The following is a 15805-nucleotide window of genomic DNA, read 5'->3' on the forward strand; positions in this document are numbered from 1 at the left end:
TGAGTGACATAGGGGAAGGTTTGGTAGGGAAGGTTTGCCTATTTGCCGATGACTCTAAAGTGTGCAATAGGGTTGATATTCCTGGAGGGGTCTGTAATATGGTAAATGATTTAGCTTTACTAGATAAATAGTCAAAGCAATGGAAACTGCAGTTTAATGTTTCCAAATGTAAAATAATGCACTTGGGGAAAAGGAATCCTCAATCTGAGTATTGCATTGGCAGTTCTGTGTTAGCAAAAACTTCAGAAGAGAAGGATTTAGGGGTAGTGATTTCTGACAGTCTCAAAATGGGTGAGCAGTGTGGTCGGGCGGTAGGAAAAGCAAGTAGGATGCTTGGCTGCATAGCTAGAGGTATAACAAGCAGGAAGGGGGAGATTGTGATCCCCTTATATAGAGCGCTGGTGAGACCACATTTGGAGTACTGTGTTCAGTTCTGGAGACCTCACCTACAAAAAGCTATTGACAAAATTGAACGGGTCCAAAGACGGGCTACAAGAATGGTGGAAGGTCTTAAGCATAAAACGTATCAGGAAAGACTTAATGAACTCAATCTGTATAGTCTGGAGGACAGAAGGAAAAGGGGGGACATGATCGAAATATTTAAATATGTTAAAGGGTTAAGTAAGGTTCAGGAGGGAAGTGAACACAAGAACAAGGGGACACAATCTGAAGTTAGTTGGGGGAATGATCAAAAGGCAACATGAGAAAATATTATTTTACTGAAAGAGTAGTAGATCCTTGGAACAAACTTCCAGTAGACGTAGTTGGTAAATCCACAGTAACTGAATTTAAACATGCCTGGGATAAACATATATCCATCCTAAGATAAAATACAGGAAATAGTATAAGGGCAGACTGGAGGGACCATGAGGTCTTTTTCTGCTGTCAGTCTTCTATGTTTCTATGTTTCTATTCTGTTAATTATACAAAATTCCTGAATTCATTATCTATGCATAGGAATCCCTAAAAAATATAAGCAGATAAATACATGATTTTAATAGTGACCCAAAATTTTTACTTGTTGGAAAATAAATAGCTTTTTTTTTTTACTTTGGCATGACTGACGAGTTTAGAAAATATATGAGGAATCATATAAATTCCAATAGAGAGGTGGAAAGGAAAAAGTTAATTTTGCCACCTCTGTCTTTGCTTGCACCCATACTGTATAAATAAAAGAACACTAAATATAACTGAAAGTTTAAAAAGTTAACCAGACTATCTTCTTGGGGGGGGGGGGGGAGGAAATAAGCCCTATCTTACTTTCAAAAATGAGCTCCAGAAATGACTTTGCTTTTGTAATAAAGAGGAAAAAATGAAAAGCAAACTGAAGTTACTCTATTAGTCCTAAAATAATAGAAAGCAGGAAGTGCGCCCCTCCCCCCATTGATTTCCAAACGTAAAGAATTTTATGATGATTTTTATTATATCGTTTCTTGCCAACTTTTCATTCTTATAAGCATTGTTACAGTTTATGGCATTGCTTTATATACACAATAGTATACTGTGAAAACACAGAACTATTAAATTACATAAATATAAGTTTATGTTAATATAAATCAACTTAAATATAATTTTAAGGCAATGTTTTCTCAGAAATGGATAATGCCAATGAACAAAAGTAACAGCCTAACCATTGCTATTATTAGGTTATTTTCTACAACTGGATGCTGGCATGAAATCAATGGAAAATATCAAGGTCTCTTGGTTCTAAACCAAGCTGGTTTTCTTGAGGAAAAAAATAAACATTTGAAGAGTAGAAAATGATGTTTTCCTGACTGTTACTCAAGAGAAACTATTATTTAAGCTACTGTCAGCCTCTTTGAAAAGTAATCAACATATACATAACTATTTCAGAAGACTGTGGGTGAATATACAGTGTTCCCTCGATTTTCGCGGGGGATGCGTTCCGAGACCGCCCGCGAAAGTCAAATTTCCGCAGAGTAGAGATACAGACGTAAATACACCATTTTTGGCTATGGACAGTATCACAAACCATCCCTTAACACTTTAAACCCCTGAATTACCATTTCCCATTCCCTTAACAACCATTTATTCACCATTATTACTGGTATTCACCATTGAATAAGACACTTAGTAATTCTGATATTTATAAACATAATTATTTATTAACAATAATTATTTTTTTTGTTATTTATTTGCAAAAATTATTAGTTTGGCGATGATGTATGATATCATCGGATGGGAAAAACCGTGGTATAGAAAAAAACCCGCGAAGTATTTTTTAATTAATATTTTTTGAAAAACCGTGGTATAGGCTATTCGCAGTTTGAACCCGCGAAAATTGAGGGAACACTGTACATGAATTGTTCCAGACTAATTCTTCTGCAATGGGCTCCTTGCATTTATGAGAGACTGATATATTATTTATGAAGAGAAATTCTTTTATTCCATTTCCATACAATCCATTATCATTTATATGGCTCCATAGGTTCACTCTGTTTTTTCCTATAAAGTGGGGCCAGCAGAAAATATATTTTTCCTCCCATTTGCAGGAACCAGTAGACTAGTTGACTGTAAAAAATATGACTTCAGCAATCAAGTTGTGGAAGCGTGGAACTCATTACCTGACTCAGTAGTGTCAACCCCTAACCCCCAACATTTTTCCCTTAGACTATCCACAATTGACCTCTCCAGGTTCCTAAGAGGTCAGTAAGGGGCGTGCATAAGTGCACTAGTGTGCCTTCCGTCCCCTGTCCAATTGTCTCTCCTTTATCTCATATATCTTTTCTTCCTTTCATATATCTTCTCCTCTATTTTTATATCTTTTCTTCTATCCTTTTCTTTATATATGTTACTACTTGTCTATTCTCTTCAATGTGTATTGTGTATTGGACAAATAAATAAATGAACCCTGAATTCATCCCTATCCCTATATCGTTACTATCCTTTCTCCAAAGTAGATCAATATGGGAAAATATACATTTTAATATACATTTCCGCCCCGAGTCTTCGGAGAGGGGCGGCATACAAATCCAAATAATAAATAAATAAAAATCCATAATAAAGGTCTCCCATAGATTTGAAAACAAAAAGGAAATGCATCAGTCATTTCTATTACTGAATTTGTTTTTGTTGGGATTAAGGATGAGGAAATGTTGGAAAGAAAACACTGATTGATCAAAAAAAAAGTGTGTAGGAGGAGAACAGATCAAAGGTATGACTTTCAGAGAGTCAGATCTATCCCTGGATTAAACTTTCAGCCTCTGTCTGAGATAAGATATCTAAAAGAAGAGAGAGACAAGGAAACTTCTTTATTTTGTGACAGTTTGTTTGTTAACTGTGCATATCTAGATTTAAGGGATTTTAACAGAATGTGCACTACAGCGTGGACCTTAACTTTCAGAAGAGCTGGAAAATACAGAATAAGGACATTCAGGAATTATTCCTTCTGATGCTACCGTGGCAGAATATTGATATTTTTCAAATGACAAATGTGGATTTGGAGGGAGGGTTTTGCTATATTTTTTACAGGTCCACCTTGTTTATAAGAACATAAGAATATAAGAAGAGCCATGCTGAATCAGGCCAAAGCCCATCAAGTCCAGCATTCTGTGTCAAATATTGGCCCACCAATTGTGCATGGAGGTCTTGAGCAGAAACAGAAGGCAAAACCCTCCCTTTCCCTTGATCCCCAACAAATGGTACCCAAGAGAATCTTGCCTGCCTCAACCAACATTGAGGTGGCACTTGGACATCCGTTTCAATAATCACCAATACACTTGGCATCCATGAATCTGTCTAATCCTGCCTTCAAGCTATCCAGGCTGACAGCTGTCACGACCACTTCTGGAAGTGAATTCCATAAACCAATGGCCCTCTGAGTGAAGAAATATTTCCCTTTATTTGTCCTCACTTTCTTACCTATGAGCTTTAGAGCGTGCCTCCTCGTCCTACTATTGTGTGACAGAGAAAATATTTTTTTTCTATCCACCTTTTCTATCCCATGCATGATTTTATACACTTTGATCAAGTCACCTCTTTAACGCCATCTTTCAAGGCTGAAGAGACCAAGGCATTGCAACCTGGTTTCATAGGGGAAGTCCTCTATTTCCTTGATAATTCTTATTGCCCTTTTTTGCACCTTTTCCAGTTTCATCATTTTATTTATTTATTTTATTTATTATTTAGATTTGTATGCCGCCCCTCTCCGCAGACTCGGGGCGGCTCACAACAAAGTGAAAACAATTTACAACAAATCTAAATTACTATTTAAAAATATTTAAAAGACCCCATTTTCTAAACACACATACATACAAACATACCATTCATAAATTGTATATGCCCGGGGGAGATGTCTCAGTTCCCCCATGCCTGACGACAAAGGTGGGTCTTAAGGAGCTTACGAAAGGCAAGGAGGGTAGGGGCAGTTCTAATCTCCGGGGGGTGTTGATTCCAGAGGGTCGGGGCCGCCACAGAGAAGGCTCTTCCCCTGGAGCCAGCCAACCGACATTGTTTAGTTGACGGGACCCGGAGAAGGCCCTTCCTGATGGCCAATGTCACACCAAATATGGGGGGGGGGGGGAGAACAGAACTGAAAACTATACATATTGAAGAGTCAGTCATAAACTTTTTCTTTATTTCTGCTACTGAATTGTTTGTTGTTTTTGATATTGTATTAAACTATTTTAGGATTACAGTATTCTTGAATTTGCCATCTGAAAAGTACTGGGAAATCACGCCACCAATTTTTGATAATACAAGTGGTTTTCAGAGACTGCAAAAAGGGAGTCAGAAGAAGAATGAATCTGGTTGCTACAAGTTGCTGAGACCGGCAATATCTGTGATGGTTATTAATATTCAAACTGCATTATTACAACAAAAATTATGGCAGTCAAAGATAATACAGGCAGACAATGCTCTGAGCTAGCAATAGAGATATACAGTAGAATCTCTGCTGCTGGTATATTCTGAATGCTATTTGAAATTCAAAGACATGCAGATAATATATAAGACCCCTTAATTAATGTTGCTCACTTTTCCTTGTTCCCACTCCTCATCCCCAATTACCCCTGCAAGAAAACAATGAAAAGTGAACTAGATGTTGTTGTTTTACCAAGTTTGTTGTTACCTAGTTTGTGTAATGAAAGATATAGAAACATAGAAACATAGAAGTCTGACGGCAGAAAAAGACCTCATGGTCCATCTAGTCTGCCCTTATACTATTTTCTGTATTTTATCTTAGGATGGCTATATGTTTATCCCAGGCATGTTTAAATTCAGTTACTGTGGATTTATCTACCACGTCTGCTGGAAGTTTGTTCCAAGGATCTACTACTCTTTCAGTAAAATAATATTTTCTCATGTTGCTTTTGATCTTTCCCCCAACTAACTTCAGATTGTGTCCCCTTGTTCTTGTGTTCACTTTCCTATTAAAAACACTTCCCTCCTGTACCTTATTTAACCCTTTAATATATTTAAACGTTTCGATCATGTCCCCCCTTTTCCTTCTGTCCTCCAGACTATACAGATTGAGTTCATTAAGTCTTTCCTGATACGTTTTATGCTTAAGACCTTCCACCATTCTTGTAGCCCGTCTTTGGACCCGTTCAATTTTGTCAATATCTTTTTGTAGGTGAGGTCTCCAGAACTGAACACAGTACTCCAAATGTGGTCTCACCAGCGCTCTATATAAGGGGATCACAATCTCCCTCTTCCTGCTTGTTATACCTCTAGCTATGCAGCCAAGCATCCTACTTGCTTTCCCTACCGCCTGACTGCACTGTTCACCCATTTTGAGACTGTCAGAAATCACTACCCCTAAATCCTTTTCTTCTGAAGTATTTGCTAACACAGAACTGCCAATGCAATACTCAGATAGAGGATTCCTTTTCCCCAAGTGCATTATTTTACATTTGGAAACATTAAGCTGCAGTTTCCATTGCTTTGACCATTTATCTAGTAAAGCTAAATCATTTACCATATTACAGACATATGCAAGAAAACAACCAAATTCAGAGAGAACAAAGACCCTTCACTTCAACCCTGGACTGCAAATATCCTCCTTTATTGCTACAATGAAGAATAAAAACTGGCTGCCTTTTTCATTTTTTCTTCCTGGCCGAAATGGTTTGATTACAGCCATGATTAAATTCCTAAGGATAAGTCCAGAATAATTTTTTTTCTGTGGGTTTGTGTCTCATCTCTGCAATAGGACAAAATAACAATAGGAGCTCCAACAAAATATTTTCTTTCAAAGCTGCCAATTAGTCAGAGAACAAAGCTAAGGAATCCCTAAATAACTCTGCGATGCCCCAATCCATGAATATATTTAACCCAATACATGAAGTGTAGTGAACTGTCCTGTTAAGTCACCACTCAGAGTCAGGTTGAACCAATTCTTCGGGAGTCGTGGGCTGGAAATGCACAGCAAGCTTGGTTTGTAGGGTTGACCATGCGACGGTTTCTAATGTGTCTGGGTCAACGAGAGTTGAAGCCAAGCTGTAAATAGCTGGTCCGCAATAGCTCAAGAAAATGGCTCTTTTCCTGTCGTCCTCTGCACCCTGTAGGTTGCTTGCCTGGAGGAAAATCCTAAATTTGGACATGTATGAAGTCCAAGATTCTGAGTCAAAATTGAAGAAAGGTGGTGGTGGAGCCATGGTCGAGCTCATGGTTGCTTTCGCGGGAGTTCGACCTCCTCGTCGCCACTGTTAAGTCACCACTCAGAGTCAGGTTGAACCAATTCTTCATTTATTGAAGTGCTGAGACAGAGTAACGCTCACCCACGAAGTAACTTCCCAACAAGGGCAACGGTTACTCCGTTGCCCTATTTATACTGTTACAAAACCGCAGGCTTTTGCTAACTGACAATATTTTAACTTTCGCGGCTATTTTCCAATAGCTGCGTTTTAACCAATCAATGAATTTCTTGCATTATTTTAAACAAACACAACATGCCCCTTCCCAGGACAACAGCAATGACCTTGCCAAAGTAGCTTATAACAATGCAGTCCACAGCAACACTGGATTTGCACGGTTTTGAGTGGCAATGAGCCAGGACTTTGTAGCCATTCCAGAACTGCTATAATTTACACACACAGAGAGAGAATACTTCCCTGACAAACTGGGTCGATCAACTACAAAGCACTTGGTTGATAGTTTGCAAAGCCCTGGAGGGGGCACAAGTGAAACAAGAAACAAGCTGACAAAAAATGCCCTTAAGCCAAAGGACTTTAACATTGGAAACAAAGTCTATTTGTCCACCAAATACCTTCAGTCCAGATAACACTTGAGCCTAAGTACACTGGACCCTTTTGCCATAATTAAAACCATCAATCCTGTAACAGTACAATTACTGTAGACTTGCCCAAAAACCTCAAATGCATTTACCCAGTTTTCCACTGTAGCTTTTTAAAGCCGGCAATCACTTCACTCTTGAGCAATCAAATCACTTCCAACCCCTAGGAGAGCAATACTTTGAAGTCAAATAATGAGGTTATAAAATGACCTCGTTTTATGGCAGGATGCTAGCAACTTAGACTTATATATCACTTTATACTGCTTTACAGCCCTCTTTAACTGATTTACAATGTTAACCTATTGTCCCAAACTATCCTCAGAAGGATGGAAGGCTTAGTCAATCTTGAGCCGCTCAGAATCGAACTCCTAGAGTGAGCAGTGAGTTAGATGGCAGTACTGTGTTCTAAATACCGCATCACCAATGCTTTTATTATATTTAATCCAACATGTGGAGAGTACTCTTCCCATCCTCTCTTCTTAGTTATGAAGATGCAGTTTGTATGTTTAAGGAATGGATGTGTGCTGTAGGAAAACTACATTATCAAATGTATGAATTAGACATAAATCCAGATTAGACATAAATAATCATATGTAGAGATTCACTACAAAAAGTTAATAATCGCACTGTAAGCTCAAAGTCTATCTCTTTTCTTATATTATTGCACAACTACCTACATTGACTAGAGATTAAGCAGTTGTGGGTCAATTCTGAGCTGCTGCAAAGCTTCATATTAATGTGATATAAACATTTCTGGAAAAGTTGTAGCTAGAAAATAAAAGATAATATTGCAGCCATCAGTTTGATTTTACATGCAGATACAGTAAACTCTTCCTGTTACAGTAACCATATACTCTTTTTATATGGCATTGTACAAAATGATCTTTTTACCTAGTGACTCTGAAAAGAAAACATATTTCTTGGGGGAAAATAAGGAGGGTTCAAATCTTATCACGAAAAGAGGAAATATGTTTATTCTTTAAAATTTAATTCATTAGTTACAGTACATAACCTGACCAAGCTGACTAGCAGAACCATTAATTTTCCACATAATACATTTGTACATGTCCTGTTTAAAATTCATTGCCTTTTAGTGATGGATTAAGAACACTGCATTATTATAAGAAACTTGAATGTGTTTTTCCAGCTGTTTTCATTTAAGACAGCAGAATAGCCAATATAAAACAATCCATCAAAACCTATATCTGTTCAGAACTATGATTATTGAACCAGTGCCACATTAAACAGCTTTAATTAAACCAGCACTGTAACAGAATAAAGGCACAGACTTTAACTTATAATATTTTGCTTGAGAATAAACTTTACAGACTTCATAGAGGTTTAATTCCAAGTAAATATGGACTCAGCTTACAGTGGTGATGGGATTACTGGAAAGACACACTGTTGTGTAGGGAGGTCCATCTCTGCATTTTGGTCAATAATAATTGACACTGACTAGATGGCACATAACAAACACACAAAGAAAAAAATAAAATTATAACACAGCTACAGGATAATTTTGTGCAGAGGATAACGATGTTTACCCAGTAACTTTATAATATTTTTAGAAGTTTCACATAGCGTGTGAGACACTGGAATTTGTGGCCCTCGCCCACTTTTGATTCTTGCTTTTCACTTTTGATTGCAATGTGATCTTCACGTGGCTTCCTTTGAAATGAACTTGTAAGCTGAAACTAGTCCAGAATGCAACACCACACATTTTGGGGTACTTCTCATTATGCTCATGTAGCACCATTGTTCCATGAGCTGCACTGATCTCTACATTCACTTAGGCTTCTAAGTGAAATTGAAGGGGCCAGTTTTGACTTCTACAGCCTCCTTTGATAGGACCAGGCTAATTGTTGGACTATTTTTGTCCTATTGTTCCTTCTCATCTCTCCTGAGGTAATAGACATCCTTTACATACTTTCTGTTAAACCAGGGGTCCTCAAACTTGGCAACTTTGGTCAAATAATCAACGAAGAAACAATCAATATTAATAAAAATCTTAGGATACAAGCAACAAGTTACAGTCATACAGTCCTAAGTGGGAAGAAAAGGGTGCTAGGAATGATGAGAAAAAACTAGCAGAAATAGAAATGCAGACTTAGTAAAAAGTTTGACAGTGTTGAGGGAATTATTTGTTTAGTAGAGTGATGGCATTCAGGAAAAAACTGTTCTTGTGTCTAGCTGTCTTGGTGTCCAGTGCTCCGTATCTCTATCTACTATCTGTCTATCTCTGTCTGTCTGTTCGTCCGTCCGTCCGTCCAACTATCCATCCATCCATCCATCCATCCATCCATCCATCCATCCATCCATCCATCCATCCATCCATCCATCCATCCATCTATCCTATCCTATCCTATCCTATCCTATCTATCTATCTATCTATCTATCTATCTATCTATCTATCTATCTATCTATCTATCTATCTATCTATCTATCTATCTAATTGGATTTGTATGCTGCCCCTCTCCGAGAATTGATATTATATCATCATCATCATCATCATCATCATCATCATCATCATCATCATTATTATTATTATTAATTAGATTTGTATGTCGCCCCTCTCCGAAGACTATTATATTATATACTATATGTATACCAATACGTACTTGAGAAAACAAACAAACAAACAAACAAATCAATGACATAGCCCGGGGTAACAAAAATGATATTTTTTTTAAAAAAAGTTGGCCGTTGGCCATTATAACTGGGTTCACACAGCACGTAGGAACAGACTGCGGTCGCTCCACTACACTTCTGGCAGCAACTCGGTTTTGACTGGAATTCCCTCCTCCATCCCCCTCAGCCCCAGCTTCCAACTTAAGAGAGGGGGGAGAGGAGGGGAGTGGGTTGATACAACCACCGCTCCCTCGCTCGCTCTCCTTCCAGCAACGGAGGTGGAGAGTCCCGAAGCCAGCCAGCCAGCCAGACGGAGACTGGAGGATTTACAAGAGTCTTTTTGGAGGAAACGCCGCCAGAAGCCACTTCCTGCCAAGTTGCGGTGTCGCGCGTCTCGAGCTCCGAAGTTTTTCCTCACCGCGCTGCCTAGGATTGGAGCGGCCAAGTTTTTCTTCACCGCGCCGTCTCGCATTGGAGCGGCCGCGCGGCAGGAGCGCAACCCAAACGGTGGGTGTATTATTGGAGGGAAAGCGGGCGCCCTTCGGAGCCGAGGGTTTGGGGCGCTTTGCTTTCTGCCAGCCCGGGAGAGGCGTGAGGGTGATGGGAAAGGCGGAGGAGAAGCAGCGCCTGTGAAGCCAGGCTGCCGTCTCTGTGTGTCCCCCCCCCTTTTTTTTTTTTGTGCGAAGGTAGTGAAGCAAACCGGCTTTTCTGGGCTGGTGGCTGAGCCGAAGCCTCTGAGCTGGAAAGGTTCTGCTTTGGAGTCGGTATAGTTGCAAAAGAAGAGGGCAACTCTTAACGCCCACCTTGGTCTTGGTTTTTGTTTGCAATTGGGGGAATAGAGACATAGAGCAGTGTTTCCCAACCTTGGCAACCTGAAGATATTTGGACTTCAACTCCCAGAATTCCCCAGCCAGCGAATGCTTGTAGAAGGGACTTGTAGTACAATACTCCTGAAGGGCTCCAACTTGGGGCATCGCACATTCAATTCAGCACTAACCTTGGTGAATGTTTGTGGGATCTCTGCAGTAAATAGGTCAGTGGGATCAAAGGAAAGGATCTTCCGATATGCCTGCATCTGTGCAGGTGGGCAATCTGAGTGTGTGTGTGTATGTGTGTGTGTAGAGGCAGTTTAAGAATACACAGAATACTGTGTTCCGTTCTGGAGACCTCATCTACAAAAAGATATTGATAAAATTGAACCGGTCCAAAGACGGGTTACAAAAATGCTGGAGCATAAAAGCATAAAAGCATCTTAAGCATAAAACTTATCAGGAAAGACTTAATGCGCTCAATCTGTATAGTCTGGAGGAGAGAAGGGAAAGGGGGGGACATGATTGAAACATTTAAATATGTTAAAGAGTTAAATAAGATTCAGGAGGGAGGTGTTTTTAATAGGAAAGTGAACACAAGAACAAGGGGACACAATCTGAGGTTAGTTGGGGGGAAAGATCAGAAGCAACCTGAGAAAATATTACTTTACTGAAAGAGTAGTAGATCCTTGGAACAAACTTCCAGCAGATGTGGTAGATAAATCCACAGTAACTGAATTTAAACATGCCTGGGATAAACATATCCATCCTAAGATAAAATACAGAAAATAGTATAAGGGCAGACTAGATGGACCATGAGGTCTTTTTCTGCCGTCAATCTTCTATGTTTCTAAGTCAGCGGCAGGAGGTAGGGGGGATTAGGTAGCCTTCCTCCAGTTGTCTCGGCTCCTTGGGGCAATTCAAGCCTCACAGTTCTTTTCGAAGGTCGAATCTGGCCAGAAATGTATTTATTTTATTTATTTATTATATTATTATATCTCAATTCCCCCCTGCCTGACGACAGAGGTGGGTTTTAAGGAGCTTACGAAAGGCAAGGAGGGTTGGGCGCCACTCTGATCTCTGGGGGGAGTTGGTTCCAGAGGGTCGGGGCCGCCACAGAGAAGGCTCCCTCCCTGGATCCCGCCAGACGGCAGACCAGGAGAAGGCCAACTCTGTGGGACCTAACTGGTCACTGGGATTTGTGCGGCAGAAGGCAGTCCCGAAGATATTCTGGTCCGATGCCATGAAGGGCTCTATTCTCTATGTCAGTGTTTCCCAACCTATCTGTCTACCTACCTACCTATTTACTTACTTACTTACTTACTTACTTACTTACTTACTTACTTACTTACTTACTTATTTGTCAAACAACTATAGAATTATAGTTTGTATTAACATAACCTAAGTAGAAAGTAGTAATAGAAAGGATAAAATGACAGTAGGACAGGGACGGTAGGCACAATGCACACCCCTTACAGACCTCTTAGAAAAGGGGAAAGATCAACAGTAGACAATCTGAGGTTAAAGATTTTGGGGTTGGAGGAAAGAAACCATAGAGTCAGATAATGCGTTCCAAGTGCTGACCACTCTATTGCTGAAGTTGTATTTTCTGCAATCTAGTTCGGAGCAGTTTACATTAAGTTTGTATCTATTGTGTGCTCTGTGTTGTTGTTGTTGTTAAAGGTGAAGTAGTCACTAACGGGGAGGACATTATGAATGTATGATTTTATGAACAATAGTTAAATCAGTTCGGAGGAGACGTAGTTGTAAATTGTCTAAATGTAGTATTTGAAGTCTGGAGGAGTAAGGTAACTTCTTACCAGAGGAGGAGTGAAGGACTCTTCTTGTGAAGTATGTCTGGACTCTTTCAATTGTATTAATGTCTGTTATGCAGTGTGGGCTAGCCAGCAGAATAGGAGTTGCAATACAGTGCATCTGGAAACACACATGGGTTGGCCCACGGGGTTCACCTTGAAGGTACTGAAGTTTGCCTTGAAGTTACTGAAGTTTCCCCAAACAAAACAATCTCAGTTTCCTTCGAATGGGAAGGCTTTCTTTTTCTCATGAGTTAAATGGTGGGGAGAGCGGGCTTGTGTTTTTTCTGTAAAATTAATCATAGTTGCTTAAAAGTTTTTTAAAAAGTGACTCTAATGCCTCCTCTTTCCTCTTACGCATTTGCCTTTAGGCTGGAATAGAACAAAAAGTATGTGATCTGGGAATGTCTTTGAGTTCAATGAATTTCTGTATAATAATGTTTAAAAATATTTATTCAGAACAACTTTATTATGTCAAAGTATATTTGCACTGGAGTTTATAGAAACCTAAAAAGAAATAAATCCATTGCTTAGCCAACTAAAAAACACCATGTGCCTGGATTTACACCAGTCAGTATTTTAGTTCTAAAGAATAAATCTGTTTAATTTGAATGCAACTCCAAAAATCACATACAAATTTAGCTGACATCCAGAAATGCATAAACTAGCAACTATATGGTAATTATAACAACTAGATGACAGTTTGAATAGCTTTAAGTATAAACTAAATCCATTTAATTTTTGTTTTTGCTCTAGTTCTGCTCCACGCTTTTTGAAGTATGCCCATCAACACACTACCAACAGGTAAGTTATGAGTATTTACTATTGTTCCAGTTGCACACTTGGACTTGACGGTAAATATAACATCATTCAATTTTCAACCATTGTCATTATTGGTTTTGCTAAAATATTTCATTAGATTAAATTAATGTTAGAATAAATTCAATTTACTTTTCAGTGTATGCCTTAAATGGGTACAATTAACATTCAGAAATTAAGTTCTAAGCAGGCACATATATCTGTACTGTGTACTGTATAGTGCAAGACAGTTGTGTCTTAAAATCCATTTATTTCAGTGGGCTTTAAGCCAACTAATCTTAATTGAATTTAATATCTTTTGGACAGTACTTTTAGTTTTCTTAAAGCCAAGACAACTCAACTTAAAATATGGTCAATGTGTTGATTAAGGACCAAGTGCATGTTTTCTCAGCCGTCACTGAGAAGCTCATTGAGGGACTTTCGTTCAGTCTCTCTCTGTCAGCCCATCTGTCTCACTGAGTAGTTGTGTAGTAAAATTGTAGTATAAAATGCACTGTAAATACCTGGTGTTCCTGAGAAAATATGGGATAAAAGTCTAAGAAATAATAATTTAGGTTTATCGGTTCATTGTTGCAAAGATATAAATAACCATTAGATGGCGGCAAGGGTACATAAAACCACGTTTCTGCCCTCTAGTGGCATGGGCATAAAGGAACTAAGGATGAATTGTGTCAATACAAATACCTTGTCTTACAAACGCCTCGTCATACAAACTTTTTGAGATACAAACCCGAGGTTTAAGATTTTTTTGCCTCTTCTTACAAACTATTTTCACCTTACAAACCCACCACCGCCGCTGGGATGCCCCGCCTCTGGACTTCTGTTGCCAGCGAAGCGCCCGTTTTTGTGCTGCTGGGATTCCCATGAGGCTCCCCTCCATGGGAAACCCCACCTCTGGACTTCTGTGTTTTTCCGATGCTGCAGGGGAATCCCAGCATCGAAAAAACGAGCACTTCGCTGGCAACGGAAGTCCGGAGGTGGGGTTTCCCAGTGAGGGGAGCCTCAGTGAAATTGCAGCATCGCAAAAACACAGAGGTCCGGAGGTGGGGTTTCCCATGGAGGGGAGCCTCAGGGGAATCCCAGCAGCGCAAAAACGGGTGCTTCGCTGGCAAAAGGGGTGAATTTTGGGCTTGAATGCATTAATCGCTTTTCCATTGATTCCTATAGGAAACATTGTTTCGTCTTACAAACTTTTTACCTTAATAACCTCGTCCTGGAACCAATTAAGTTTGTAAGACAAGGTATCACTACACTATGATTTGTATATTATATAAGATGCTGTTACACAAGTATGTAATTGCATGGTGTCAATATTGTAAATGTTGCTCCCTAAGAGTCCTTATGAACTAAATCAAAGACGGAGTTTACTGAATACTATTTAGTTTTCTTTACTTAATAGTATTGCAGCAGTATAGAATTTAAACAGAATTTTAAGAAATAATATACTGATTGGGGATTATGGGACTTTTAGTCCAGCACCCTGTTGAAGAAAGCTGTGTCAGACAAAGGATATGCATATATTTAAAATGCAGTTCTTAGAGAGTTCGAATAAATAGGAAGAGGTCATAATACAGTGTTCCCTCGATTTTCGCGGGTTCAAACTTCGCGAATAGCCTATACCACGGTTTTTCAAAAAATATTAATTAAAAAATACTTTGCGGGGTTTTTTCCTATACCACGGTTTTTCCCACCCGATGATGTCATATGTCATCGGCCAAACTAATAATTTTTGCAAATAAATAACAAAAAAAATAATTATTGTTAATAAATAATTATGTTTATAAATATCAGGATCACTAAGTGTCTTATTCAATGGTGAGTACCAGTAATAATGGTGAGTAAATTGTTGTTAAGGGATTGGGAAATGGTAATTTAGGGGTTTAAAGTGTTAAGGGAAGGCTTGTGATACTGTCCATAGCCAAAAATGGTGTATTTACTTCCGCATCCCTACTTGACGGAAATTCGACTTTCGCGGGCGGTCTCGGAACGCATCCCCCGCGGAAATCGAGGGAACACTGTAGACACTCACTACTTCTGTCCAAAGAGCTCAAATAAATAAATAAAAAAAACCAGCACTTCCTATATGAGTCCATAACTGTAGCAACCAAGACTATGATGGATCAGGCAAGTAGAAAAAATAATTGGATCATATTAGGGAAGACGGGAAATTTCTGAAGAAGTATGCAAAATACAGTGATTCAAACCATGTATTGTTAGGAACAGAGTAATGGTGAAGGAAAGGCAGTTAGCTGATCACATTAAACTTCTTTTCTGTTGTATGCGAATGTCAGAAAACAGGAATAATTTTCCACTCTTGCTTTTTTAGATAGTAATAATTGGCACCGAATCGCAAATTGTAAAGCTAGTGATATACTAAAATGATCCATTCAAAAATGGATTAGTCACAGAAAAGTTATTCCATGCATTATATTGAATTGCCTTTCTATAGGTTGCTCTGGAACTAGACCCTGAATTAAGTA

General features: G+C 39.0%; 1 protein-coding gene across 2 annotated transcripts in view; it reads left to right on the forward strand.

The window, feature by feature from the left end:
• Positions 1–10092: 10092 nt before the first annotated feature.
• EDNRA (endothelin receptor type A) overlaps positions 10093–15805 on the forward strand; it is a 47731-nt gene continuing 42018 nt past the window's right edge. Inside the window, exons 1-2 of one of the 2 annotated variants that reach the window (XR_011559636.1) lie at positions 10093–10390; positions 13263–13310. The gene's annotated coding sequence lies outside the window, so the exon portion shown is untranslated. The remainder of the gene's footprint in view (positions 10391–13262; positions 13311–15805) is intronic. The other variant, XM_070757776.1, reaches the window with a different exon arrangement.

Source organism: Erythrolamprus reginae, chromosome 7 (assembly GCF_031021105.1).
Source record: "Erythrolamprus reginae isolate rEryReg1 chromosome 7, rEryReg1.hap1, whole genome shotgun sequence".
NCBI classification, from domain to species: Eukaryota; Metazoa; Chordata; class Lepidosauria; order Squamata; family Dipsadidae; genus Erythrolamprus; species Erythrolamprus reginae.